Source organism: Lagopus muta, chromosome 15, assembly GCF_023343835.1.
Source record: "Lagopus muta isolate bLagMut1 chromosome 15, bLagMut1 primary, whole genome shotgun sequence".
In the NCBI taxonomy this organism is placed as follows: Eukaryota; Metazoa; Chordata; class Aves; order Galliformes; family Phasianidae; genus Lagopus; species Lagopus muta.
The window spans coordinates 14,790,965-14,804,558 of record NC_064447.1 but is presented as its reverse complement, the minus strand read 5'-3'; the positions used below and the strand labels follow the sequence as shown (position 1 = coordinate 14,804,558).

The following is a 13,594-nucleotide window of genomic DNA, read 5'->3' as shown; positions in this document are numbered from 1 at the left end:
ATCTGAGTATAAGTGTGAATATATTGAAGGAGCCATAGGCAGCAACATGAGGAGCAATGAAATTGGACAAGTATTTGACGGATACTTCAAAGGGTTTTACTCTAGAGAAGAAAACTGATACATCTTTTATCAAATTCTTTTTTTTCCTTCTGGGGTGCACTTGCTAATAATATTCCTCGAAAAAATATTGTGCCTTCTTTCCCGTGCATTGAGAAAATTCAGGAGAATCCTGAATCACCTATTTTATTTTTTATTACTAACTGTAAAAAAGTAAACCAGTATTTCATTCAAAATTCTAATAGAAGTCATTATATAAACTATTTTATTTTCTAATTTTCTTTAATAAGTCATTATATAATATTTGGCTGGCTTTGTATCTGCTACCTTTAATACAAGACTAGTTGGAAGACCTCCACTCCAAATCCATGTTCAGAATGCATAGTCACCAGGTTCAAAACAAAAGCAACATAACATTTTCCTCATTATATATAAATTACATTTATCAGATGAAACTACCAGGTTACACAGCTTCACATTACAGAACTGCAATTAAAATTCTGACCAAAAGGCTTTCCAGATGCATGTCTGCAAATTTCTCCCCATGATGTATGTAGGATTCCAGCAAGGGAGCGCAAAGGCAAATGAAAAAGCATTTTCATGAAAAATTCTGGAGCCTTTGCTGCCATAAGCAGAAACTGCTTAACGGGCAGGATCGCAAGACGTATGCATTCAGGTTATGTACTTAGCACGTTAATAGTACAGCTCGTGTCCAAAAATTAAGGACGTGGTGACTGATGACAGTCCTTTTACGGGCATCACATGAACTGCTAGATGTGTAACCTCAGAAAACAGGAAAGAGGTGGGCAAAGAACATTCAACATCATCTTGCTGCATTACAACTTGCTCCATACCATGTGGTTGCAAAACTTTAAACTTCTACAGCTCTTTATAAAGAGCAACTCAATAATAATGTTGTGAAAACCCCTGTAACTACACTATTTTGATGTGTTTGTCCCAGTATATTGGTGCATGAGGAAACCAATAACTAAAAGTACTTTTCTTTCCACCCCACATGTCATTCTGTGATACCAGGTCTCATCTTCTTCAGTCTACTCTCCTCCTGGCACTTTAAATCTCTTGTCTCTTTGGAAAACCCTTTCCTCCTCTTCTTCTAACAGCCTGTGTAGCTGTACAACACCTTCCTTGTTTCTTTTCACATGTTTTTTCTCTGAAACAGCTCTCAAAGGAAAGGGCAAGGTAAATAACAATCATAGATTCAGGGCTCCTCTACAGAGAGGCATGAGAAGTAGAGATAAAGAAACATCTGTAATAATGGGACAAATGTGTCCTGGTTGTAGTTCTACTGGAACCTCTAATTTTGAACTAGACCCACAGAATATAAGCTCGAGAAGTAATAATTAAGTGTAAAAAATTAAGGATTTTATGAAATAACAATTATTCAGTAAACGTCATACACAAATTGTAACATGGTTCAAATTGCCCTAAAAGGATCTCTTCCAAAATAAATAAAACCTCAGAACTATATTCCCATATCTAGCTCATATCTAGCAAAAATGAAAATCTGACCTCTCTCATTAGCTTACTAAGTAGCCTTTTCTCATTTGCAGTGTCTCAGGAGCCTATGAAACATGGAATCATGTTTACTTTCAGAAGCCAACACACAAAACGATTACATGAGCTTAGCCTGATCAGTTAATCTGGTGTTTTGTAGTGTCTTCAGTTTCAAACATTAATAGTTCAATGTTCTGTTCTCCAGCATATATTCACAAAAACTCCCATGAACTTGAAAGTCCTTACTAATTACCCTAAAGATATTCATACTGTCTAGTTCTGTGATTCTCTTTTCCTCTGTTACTCCTATATGGCCAGTCTTTGTTGAAGACCACAATCATTTTAATTTTATCCAGCCCCTCCTCTTTCTTTCCCTGAGAGAATCCAAACCACTGACGTGTTCACTTCAGAAAATAATAATTCTGATGAAGAAAAGCAGCTTCCAGAATTGTTGGGTACAAAAGCTCTGCTGACATAGCATATATCCTTTTCCAAAAGATGTAGGTACAAGTTCAAGGCGACCCACTTACTTCAAGGCATGTTTTACCCAGTTGATGGGGATTCTGTAGTGCAATCACAACATCAACTGTTTATGTAATCAAAACATAACCCTTCAACCCAAGTAATGTGTTATTTTGTGAAACACTAACAAGTGAGCATCATCTGTCCTAAGGGTGAAATAAAGCAAGTGTAAAATTCACCCTACATACTCTGGCTGATTTGTACACCTGATCTGGTCTATTATTCTTCACCCAAGTGAATCAATCTGAGATAAGAAATGTATTAACCTTCGCCTGTTAAAGCTGTTGCTTAGCTTTGAAGAAAAATGTAATGATAATTTTGTGATGAAGTTGAAATAGGCAAGTTAATAGTATGATTCTAACTATAGCAGGCTCTTACAAAACAGTGCCTTCTAGAAAAGTACTGCTGATGTCTGGGCTGGTTCATTTAAAAACAAGATCAATTGCAAGCTATTTGTAATTACTTGTGCACTGTAAAAATTGAAACAGATTAAACTAAGAAAATGCACTGACTTAATGTCTTTAGTTTCTTCTTTAACAGAAAATTGACCAAGCCCCTGAACTTCAAAATAGCTAAGCAAAAGTAAAAGAAAAGCAAAAACAGTGATGTAAAAATTTACCTAAAAGAAAGTCACATTATTTCAACACTGCTTTCTATCTTGGAAAGATTTTAATGTGAGTAAATCTGCTTTCTGATTGACAGATTCGTTATATTACATCCAGATCTCTTTTGTGGTCCTCAAATACCCAAGTGGAAACAGTGAAAGTGAAAAATATGTCAGTCCTTTCAATATTTTAGAAAGTTGAAAATGATGTGGGCAATACTTCCTTTTTTTCCTGATTTGAAGCTTAATTTAGTGCTTATACACTAAAATGACATTTGTCTTTAAAATCTGTACTTCTGGGGGAAAAGAAAGTACAAAACTTACTTTTCACACAGAGAACAATGATGTCAACAGCAAATACACAAGATTTTCAAACCACAGCACTGGAGACTTCTTTGAGAAAAGAAAGCATATATTAAAGGTGATATCTGTATGTTTATCTGACAGCTGAATCTTTCTTGATTCAAGATTCAATTTTCACAAGTTGGTGTTGCGCTATTTAGTCTTCCTGAGCATCCTGTAAAACTTTTCTGGTTTCCTGGTTCTCACACATTCTCATGTTACTCAGATGACCTGAGCTAAACCATTAAATATACCATTGTAGTTAACAGTTTAATAATATGCTGATATTTGTTCCTGATCTCGTTCCCATGAAAACAATTCTTCTTTTTATTTGGAAGAGGTCATAAAAATGCAGTATTCAGAAAACATCAACATTATTAAATCAATACACTTACCTTAAATTCTTGAAATGAGAATCACCATATGTAAACATGTAAACATGTAAACTCATCTCCAACTTGCCTTCTGATGTAAGAATCTGAGGTGGATGACCTGGAGGCAGCCAGAAGGTGGGAAGTTAGTAGAAACAACAGAATGCTTGGAAAACTCAGTGCAGTTGGGGCAGTACTTACAAATCAGCTTCTTACTTAACTATAGAATCACAGAATCATTAAGGCTGGAAAAGATCTCTAAGATCTGCCCAGGGAGGTGGTGGAGTCTCCTTCTCTGGAGATGTTCAAGACCTGCCTGGACACCTACTTGTGCGACCTGGAGTAGGGAACTGCTTTGGCAGGGGGGTTGGACTCAGTGATCTCTGGAGGTCCCTTCCAACCTGTACGATTCTGCGATCTAGTCTGACTGCCCACCTACCACTGATATTGGCACTTTAAACCATACCCCTAACTACTACCTCAACCCCTTGCTTAAGCACCCCCAGGGATGGTGACTCCACCACTTCCCCAGGCAACCTGCTCCAAACCACTCCAGCTATTTTTTAATATATATATTTTTACGCGCATCATGACAAAGTAGTCCTAGATTAATTCAGGATGTCCTTCCTTAGATCAAGTAGAAGCATAGGAACCTAGAGGAAATTATATATAACAAAGTATTTATCATCCATTGCTATACTTTTTGATTGTCATACTATTGTATTTTATAGTGATAAAACAGTTTCATGAATTAGATCATTAATCTGTGTTTTTTAAAGCATGGAACTGAAGCCCAAGCTTGTTTACCGAATTGTTCATGTCACTCACACAACTTCTAAGTCCTTACTAGATTCAGAACATTATTTTTATCATTCACAATATAATAAAATTAAAATAGACACTTCTCAACAATCTGTCAGTAGAATCTGTGACATTCAAATAACATGAAGTTCCTATCTTAAACATGTTCCTAAAATGCTGGATGAAGTCTTAATACCAGCATTACCAGGAAACATGTCTACAACATCAAATATAACTTTTATCCTCTGTGAATGCTTTGCATAGTCTGATTTCCAGTTTCTGGTCTCCTCCATTAATTTCTCACCGCAATTACATGTATATTTGTGCACCATACAGTTTAGCAAAATTTATTTCTGTTCCCAGCTTTCTTAGGCTAAAGCTAAATCTTCTATGAAAATTAAAGTTTATGAACAAACACTCATCTGGAAAGATTTGGGGTGAACAATTAATCCGAGGGCTTTGCTAGCAGTGCATTTCATCATGTTGGAAGACGATTTCTGTTTCTCAAAGACTTTCTCTTCACTGAACCTGTTCAGCACCAATACCAATCATTTAAAAAGATTCCCAGTCATGTCACAGTCACTAAACGTGCAGCCCCACGCTCCTACACAGGTCAAATTCCACCTCTTGTGGCTGTTTTATCTATACTGCACAAGGAAGAGCCTCTGCTCTTGTACAAGGCTTCTGCTTTTTATTTTTTCAATACATATTATAGATGTGGAACTACAATAAAAGGAAGTTATGACTGGTGAAAAAGCCAGAGACTGAGTGTACAAGATGTCATCAAATGCTTCAGTTGAATTTTTCTTTTTTTACTGGGAAAAAAAAACAAACATATTTGGCTGTCTCAAATCTGTTTCATTTCAGAATTTTCATAATTGGAATTTAGTGTTATTCTCTTGTCCCTATTATTCTGCATCCTACAAATAAACTGAAAGCATGATTATTTATGTGGTTTTTCTCAGTTCCAGTCTACTGCATTCATCACAAGACTTCTCTTAAATTCTTATTCAATAAGCACTCATATTTCTGATTTTACTTACACGAGGTGTACCAGCATACAAGATGTGGCTTATTTTTAAGACAATTTTTCCCACTGACTGTGACTAAACGCTAAAATCAATCAACTCTATCATATGTAATGGCCCACAGCTTTTGTATTTCTGTTTGAAAATGTATCAGGTTGAGATGCTCCACATAGCATTCACTCTTTTCAAACATGACGTGTGAACGAGAATAGTTTGGTACTAATGTTGGCCCAGTAAGAAACCTGTCTTATGCTTGCAGTTTGGAATGGTGAGGCCCTGGAAAAATCTGACAAAAGAAATCCATTTTCCTGTAATTGAGTCTGTTGACAGTATCTGCTTTTGAAGCATCAGACAACACACATCAGTCCTCTGAGCTTTGCTTTTCATATCACAAACCTCTAGTCAACATAAGAAAAGACATGCAAGATAATAATGAAAGTTTAGAAACTATTCACAAGAATATTGAATGACTTGCAAATACAATATAGTTGGTAACTGAGGGGGAGGTTACCCCAACTAACAGATTTATGCATCTGCTCCTTTCCATAAAAAATTCACAACGCCTTTATGCCTGAATTTCATTTATACAGCCAAATCCTCCCGTAATGTAATTACTCATTATTGAACATGATGATAGTATAGTACATGCAAGTTGACACATTATTTCATTTCCTTTGTTATTAGCAATTGCTATATATCTTAAAGCTATATGCAAAAGTAAAGGACCTCCATTTGCTATAGAAGGCGTAAGCTTTTCCCAAATCAATAACTAAATTATGAAACAAAATAAAATGAGATTCCACATGGCTACATGAAATCCAGATTTCTTTTTTTTCTCCGCGCAAAAACAACTGTCAGCCTTCCTCCATTATTCTGCTATCGGCTTACTGGCACCACACAACAGATTTGCTTTACAAAAAAAATAAAGTTTCTCAGCTCTTTTAAAAAATTTATCAGACTATTTTCAGAACTTAGAAATCATGGCAAAAAATCATGTCTCATTCGTTTTCTGCTTAAATGAAAATTAAAAATGCTACAGAAGATTTGAGTTTAATTTTTTAACTTAGAAACAAAAATCACTACACTTTAAAAAAAATAAAATGCCTGAGTTATGCGAACTGCCTACTGTGCCCAGGAAGTTGTGTTTTCCATTGTGCATGTCTATGTCAATATAATGACAGCACCATGCTTCAGATCAACTGGATACTAATTACAGATTTACCTGATAGACTGGAATGGCTCCCAAGGAGCTGTTGCACTCTATTTAGCAAATAAGTGATTATCCTAACAGCTACATAAGGACTTGTAATGCTAAATAATCTCATCTGAATACCATTTTGTAATCTTTGTGTTTTTTTTTTTAAGTTCTTATGAACTTGCAGCAATGCCTTGCAAATATGCAGTTGGACTGCTGCAGATACCTGGAGCTGCAGACACCAGAGCTCTCTCTGAACTCAAGAAGTCTGCTTGCAGCCCTTGCAGCTCCCCAGATGACTGATCTTATGCCTCTTTTGGCACTGTGAAATGTAAGAATTTTTCATGTCATGCATTCTTTGAAGTTATGAAGCATAATATTAAACAAAAAACAATCATTCTTCAAACAAACCACAATTTCATGCCTGTGATAAATTGAGAAGTAAAATGGTTAAGTAGGTTCAAAAAAGGTGAGTGGAAAAAATGAGCGTGTGGAATAAAGCCAGCGTGTCTTTAACATACAGATCTGGATTCAAGTAATATAAAGTATTCATTTACTAAAAGTATGAGGATGGGTTGATTGAATAATTGCTTACAGACTGTAAATATTTTCTACTGACTTTTCAAATCATTGAAGCAGTTCAGGCTCAGATAGAACCCACAGAATATATTCTAACTCCTGCTATACAGCATAAGCAATCCCACTGCTTCACTATGGGAAGGTGTTACTCAATGTAAGCACGGTATCAGGTTCTGAGCTGTAATTATTGTTTACACAAACTTGAAAAGCCTTAGAGAAAGACTAAAGAAGACAATTTTTAATGATCACTCTCCACAGAGGTCATTAATTTGTGTCATGACCTGCTACTTCAAATGTAATCAGTGAAAGGTATGGAATGTTTTACAGTCAATATAATTGCCTCTCTAAAAGTAGTAGTAATAATGAGTACACCTACAGTTGAGGCTTGTTAACTCAGTATGGAATATATGCTCCTTTCTTCACTTTAAAGTAGGGAAATTATGCTAAGCCAACATCAAGAAGAATTAAAAACTTGCTTACACTCATTACGTGTTCTGTTTCAAAAGCACAGTAGCATCAATTGATCCCATCTGATCTGGAAAATCAACACTTACAGTTCCTGTTACGACTCATCATTCCCTTGCTCTATCACTTAAGACAAAGATGTTTTGCTGTTTTTTCATTGTTCTTGTCTTTCAGGTTTTCTGTTCTGGATAATAAAATGTAAATCACTAAAAACCCTAAATAATTTGAAATCTGAAATTTGTACACTGAGCAAATAAATGAAAATTAAACTGAAGTAAATCAAAACACACTACAAAATACACATCCATTTATAAATATTGTATACAGATTATACTGTGGACTGATTCTCATCATTTACCTAGGCTGCATCATGTCTTGCTCGCAGGAAAAGTTCAAGATTTGTGTTTAAATTATTTACATTGCATCCAAGCTCATAGCAAAATTCATTGTGTTCTGCTGGATCCATATTACAACACCAGATACTGGAAAGAAAAAGGAAGAAAGCTGACGAACCAAAGAATTTTCATAGAATTTTCATATTTCATGATATTTTTTACTTCTTTCCTGATGTGGTAATCATGGAAAAAAGACATCTGCGAGTGATTATTAGTCTACAGCTTATCATTGCAGAACAGACTTTGAGTTCAGTGTACTTATATCTTGGCCCTTCCTGATGAGATTTATTCGACAGAACTAATTTGAAAGCGAGATAATAATCAATGTCAGTAATTTAAGCATGCTGTTATTTTCTCCAGATACTTCTGGTGCTTGTTGCGCGGATTCTTGGCTTCTGTATTAAAAATGATCAGTAAAATGTACAAATATACAGGGGCATTCATACTGCAGACCAAAGACACGACATTGAAGACAAAAATAAGGTAAGGCCAGATATGTCCATTTCTGCTAGGAAAACTCCTTGATCCCATAGTTGCCATGTAGCAAGAATGACAGTTCTGCATAGAAATTTCTTTAGAATTATATCTTTTGTATTTATCTTGTGGTTTTATTCATTTATTTCTTATAGGATATAGGTCTGTGTTGAAATTCAAATTTTAAAGATTCAGATCTTTCTAATTTTCTCACAATCATACCAAAAGCCTTGGCTCCAGTTTCTCACCATTGTATGTTGCTTTACACTCAGACATACACACATGCATACTAAAGCCTTACACCTTCCTAACAGAAAATAACATTACAGTAACTCTACGATCTGATGCAATGTAAAAGGATTATCCGCTCAATCTATTCACCCAGTGCTTCCACAGATGCTAATTCAAATCAATATCTGTACTTAATAACAAGCTGAAAAATGCATGGCTGTTAAGAACAAGGTAAAAATGTAAAACACTGCGCTTTTGAAGTCTATTTTCAGTAAACAAAAGCTTCTCTGTTTCTGGAGGAAAAAATAAAGTAGAACACGTTATATCTTAGTACTGTAAAAGCTTATAAATGGGATTTGCTTAGGAATCCAAGGAAATCAGGCCCCTCCTCCTTTAAGCTCATTTGAAAATGCATTATCTTCAGAAGCGCTTACACAGTAAGCTGGAGAGAGGCTGACTGAAAGGATCCCATCAGGATCCCACAACCCTGAGGTCATGTAAATCGTACCTCGCCAGAGCTTTGAAGTCATGTAGGCAATGTGTTTGCTGCAGAAACGCACGCACACCTCATTGTGCCTGAACGGCTGCACGTGCAGTCAGATGGGGCGTTCTCATTTCTGTCAAGCTGACAAGACTCACAATGGGGGTTTACCACGTACTTCTGTGACCAGAAGCCAAGAAGCCAGGTGCTGCCAACAGCAGACTTTCCTGTCTGTTCACCATGCCTGAGTGCTTACAGATCCTGAGGGAAATGTGAGCAGCAACCGCAGAAAGCCGATGGCACTGGGAGGAACTGCAGCAGGGCTGATGAAGCAGGAGATAAGAGAGCTTTAAATGCGTACCTTTCAGTGTTCCTGTTGATAGAAAGTAGAGCTGAGGCTGGCATTTCCACAGTTTTTTACTGCTGGGAAAAGCTGTCCCAAGGACCAGCTGGTTCATATCCATTGAAAACTGGGGAAAAAAGTAAAAGAAAAAATAAATTAAAAAAAGAGGATATGAGCAAGATAAAAATCATACACGGTGCTTTTTGAGAGATCCTTCTATCTAAACCTCATTTCTAGTGATACGGTTATTATAGATCTTTCCTGACAGCACTCCTTCAGCGTTAGAATTTGAAAAAAGAAACACTGATTTCTTTCCTTGTAACCAAATATACTAAGCACACGTTCTTACTAAGGCACAGCATCATACAGACATAGAGTCGGGCTTTCAAAAGCTATAGTTTGGAAGAGGCACAGTAGTTACAACTGATACAGTTCTGTTGAAAAAATAGAAGTGGGTGAAACCTCTGAGCAATTCAAATTGATTCTTGTGCTGATGATACCATAAGTAAAGGTTTATGAACATTGATTGAATTTTTTTTATACAGCTCCAAAGCTACCCACTGTTGCTCTTAAAGTCTGAGTAGCTTTTTCTATATACGTGTGGATGAAGAGATGAATTTTTCAATGCACAATCTGCATTTTAGCATTAAAGAAAATAGCTAAAATGTGTATAATACAGTACAGGAACTACATATACTTTCAAAACTGCTGAATTTCATTGAGCATAGAAAGTAATTGCTCTTATATTAAAAGCTGAACTCTTCTGCAAAACATTTGATCCCTAATGAAACGAGTTCAATAAATAGATACATCCCATGGCATGCATAAAACAGGGAAGTGAAGCACAAAGAGCCTTCTTTCATGCATCAGTTTTGATTGTCCTACTTTGCTGTGTCAGGAACTACAGCAAGAGCTCAAGTGTTGAAGCTTTTTGATACTATAATAAACCAAACAAAGCCCAGTTGCATATTTTAGGGTTTCTTTTATGCCACATCTATACAATGAGCAAAACTGGGAGTTTTCAGCAACCACTGTGAACTGCTTCCAGAGATGATGTTTTCCTCATGGAAGGATTCTCACTAGTGTAGAAAAACCATATTTGATAGCCAGCAACCAGGCTGGCCAACAGAATTAGTGCACATTCTGTCAGCATATTTCCTCCCTCCAGCTTTACTTCTCCAATCTTTTTCAATATTGTCAAAATGAGCAATCATTTGTGATTCAGACTCCCAGAAAAGGCAGAAATCAACATACCCCAATGACGGATAAATTATTAATGCAATCCTGCCAATCACACAGAGCTCAGTGCTTTTAAAAATGGAATGAGATCATCTGCTCAGTTCTTTTAAATGAGATTCATCTCTTATTAGGGGGCATTATGTATATGCCTTGCTTTCAGAAAACCATTTTCTTCAAAAAAAGATTATTGCATTGTCTCTTCTTGTGAAATACCATGCAAGCTCTACACTTAGATACCAAATCAATTTTTTGTTTCAGGAAACAATTATATGGAATGGGTATTTTCTTTCGCAGATAGACTGATTCTGTTGAATATGAAAGCTTCTACTGCTTTCTGTTATTCGTATTCAGAACATCTCTGCTTTGAGTTGGCCCTGACTTGTACCACTCTATAAATATACAGTCAGACCCGGTGTCTGTGGCATACCACTTGTTTTGCTGCAATAACTTCAGCAGTCTGTAATAGAAAAATTTGCAAGAGTAACTGTGCAATGCAAAACTACATACAAAAATACTGTATGATGTTCAAGTATAGCTGGGCCATATAGCTGTCTTCTAAAACTTCAAGGCAGCAAATTTTTCTAGTATACAAAAATAATACAATGATAATAGTAATAATAATAACAACAATACAGTTGAAGACAGAAGATATTCGAAGGATTTAAGTATAAAGGAGAATTCTGAGGAATCCAGAAGCTGCTCAAGGTTGAGATTTTCGTTGAAGGTTCTCTCTGACAAATGCAGTTCATGTTAGATTTCGGGCTCTGTCCTGCCATGGCATGGACTGGAGGCAGTGCAGAGTGGCAGACAGGAGACAACTTTATTGTCACATCTCGTGAGAGGGCTGTGAAATTGTCTCTGTACCCCCTCACTCCATAGGACATATTCAGATTATTCAGGCATCATACTGCAGTGTCTAGGTGCCATTAAGACAGTGAACACAAAGAACCTGCAACCAAACTCAAGTTGCAAAAGTAGAAAAATGTCGTATTATCCCTATTCCCTTGAGTATGCTGGACTAGCAAGGTGGAATCTGATTTACATTATATTTAGATAGTTTGAGAGATGAAATACCAACATCACAAGGACAAAACACTGATTCAGAGTACACAAGTGTTTTCCATGTAATGAAACTTAAATATTTTCTTAGCAAAAACATTAGTAGAAAACTCTAGCACAAGCTTAACTGCCTTATTTTACCTAGGCCAAAAAGGGGCACTCTTTCCAAGGCTCTTGCTCGCCTTCAGTAAGCAGCAGATATTTTTATCTGTTGTGTTGATAGAAACAGTGGTCTTCAAAGCTCTTTAAACTGAGCTGCCAAAATACAGCATTGGGATTTTGCTGTTTTATTTTATATATTTCAGCTCTGTATTACAAGTACTGACAATCATCGTATTGAACACATCTTCTATGATATGGAAAGCTGTCTGATTCTTGTGGTCATATGCCATGGTGTCATTTAACAACATGTATTCCCATCTGTGAATTCTCTTTCTGGCATTTGGCTTGCACTTTATTTCTCTCATCTAGAAGTCTGGCAATAGTTTCTCACTGTTGTTCTGATAGCAGTATGGGTCAAACTCATTCCACTGTGAACTTGCATTTATGCATTTGTACTTGGAGAGAGTGATTGATTGGTATCAGGCAGAAGTGACTTCTGTTAGATTTCCAGCACATTATTCTGTGGCTAATCAGCTCTACTGAAGGTCACTTAAACCTAGCAGACATGACTCTAATGCATAGAGTTACTTGTCTGATGTCTGTTTTGTCACTGATGTGGCTAGAGTGCTCCCAGAAGTTACTAAGAAAAAAAAAGAAAATAAAAGTGGACTATGTATCTGAGCAAGTAACAGGAAGCCAAAAAAGTAGCTGTGCTTATATATCTGTGTGGTCTCTTTTTAAATATAAAGTTGGTGGATTTGTTCAGTATGAACTAATGACAGGACCGTCTGCCCTTGTCTAATCAGGAAAGATTAATGCGAAATAGTACTTGGGATTTTTTATATATCCCAGGGGAGGTAAAAGACCATTAATAATTATTTAGATGTTTAAACGCTTAACAGTTCTGGAAGACATGCATCATAACCAATCTTCACCAAAAACATCACAGAGATTTGCATCATGACTTTGCCTTTCAGTCTGAATCAGAACAGTGCTCAAGTGAACACTGTCATGAAGAGCAGACGGAAGATCGCTCTCTCCCAAAAGGAGCTTAAAATTCAGTCATATTGATTTCAAAGATTGGAATTCTTCTTGTATAATTAAAAACCATAAATCCATTCAGTTTTAGATCCAGTATCAAAGACTGCAGCTTGAAATATCCCAAGATTACTTTTCCACTCTGGCTTGTATCCAAGATTGGCCCTAGAATTACTAGATATTTGACAACTAGCAGACTGAAACTTCCAACTCATAGAAATTAAATACATGGTTGGATTCATCAGGTTGTAGACATCTAAGTATAAGGATATTTATTCAACTATAATTTTTGGCAATTTTGCATCCAGTTGCACTGGAACATAACTTTATTTTACAGATCCAAACAGTCCAGACACAAATTTCTTTAACAAAAGGTCAGTTACTTTGTTGTTGTTTGCGATTGCATTACTCTGATGTTTTAATTACCATGCAAACAAATTTATATTGCGTATTTCCCAGTAGCAGGTAAAACTGTGCTGCCTGCACAGTTCCTCATTCTCCTCATTCATTGGCTTCAGTGATGCTATTTGTTTCAGCAGGATTTGGTTTCAGAAAGCTTGCCTGTCATTTGACAGTAAAAGTGAAGCGTGTAACATTCGGCCAAATTCTGTTCATCACGTTGAGTTTTACTAGGATCAACAAGACTGTCTAAATTAGTTCAGCGTTACTTCTGGCCGTTATAGAGCTTCTAAAAAAGCAGCCTTCAAAACTACCTCCACAATTTCCCTGATCTTCCTTTCGCTAATGAAATAA

At 36.3% G+C, this 13,594-nt stretch overlaps 1 long non-coding RNA gene across 2 annotated transcripts in view; it reads right to left on the bottom strand.

Annotated features, from left to right (window-relative positions):
• The window catches only part of LOC125700968 (uncharacterized), a 192,548-nt gene extending 183,056 nt beyond the window's left edge, over positions 1-9,492 (bottom strand). For both annotated transcript variants that reach the window (XR_007380115.1, XR_007380116.1), the window contains exons 1-3: positions 9,422-9,492; positions 7,838-7,961; positions 3,436-3,532 (exon numbers count right to left, since the gene is read on the bottom strand). This is a non-coding gene — a long non-coding RNA (uncharacterized LOC125700968). The remainder of the gene's footprint in view (positions 1-3,435; positions 3,533-7,837; positions 7,962-9,421) is intronic.
• Positions 9,493-13,594: the final 4,102 nt, after the last annotated feature.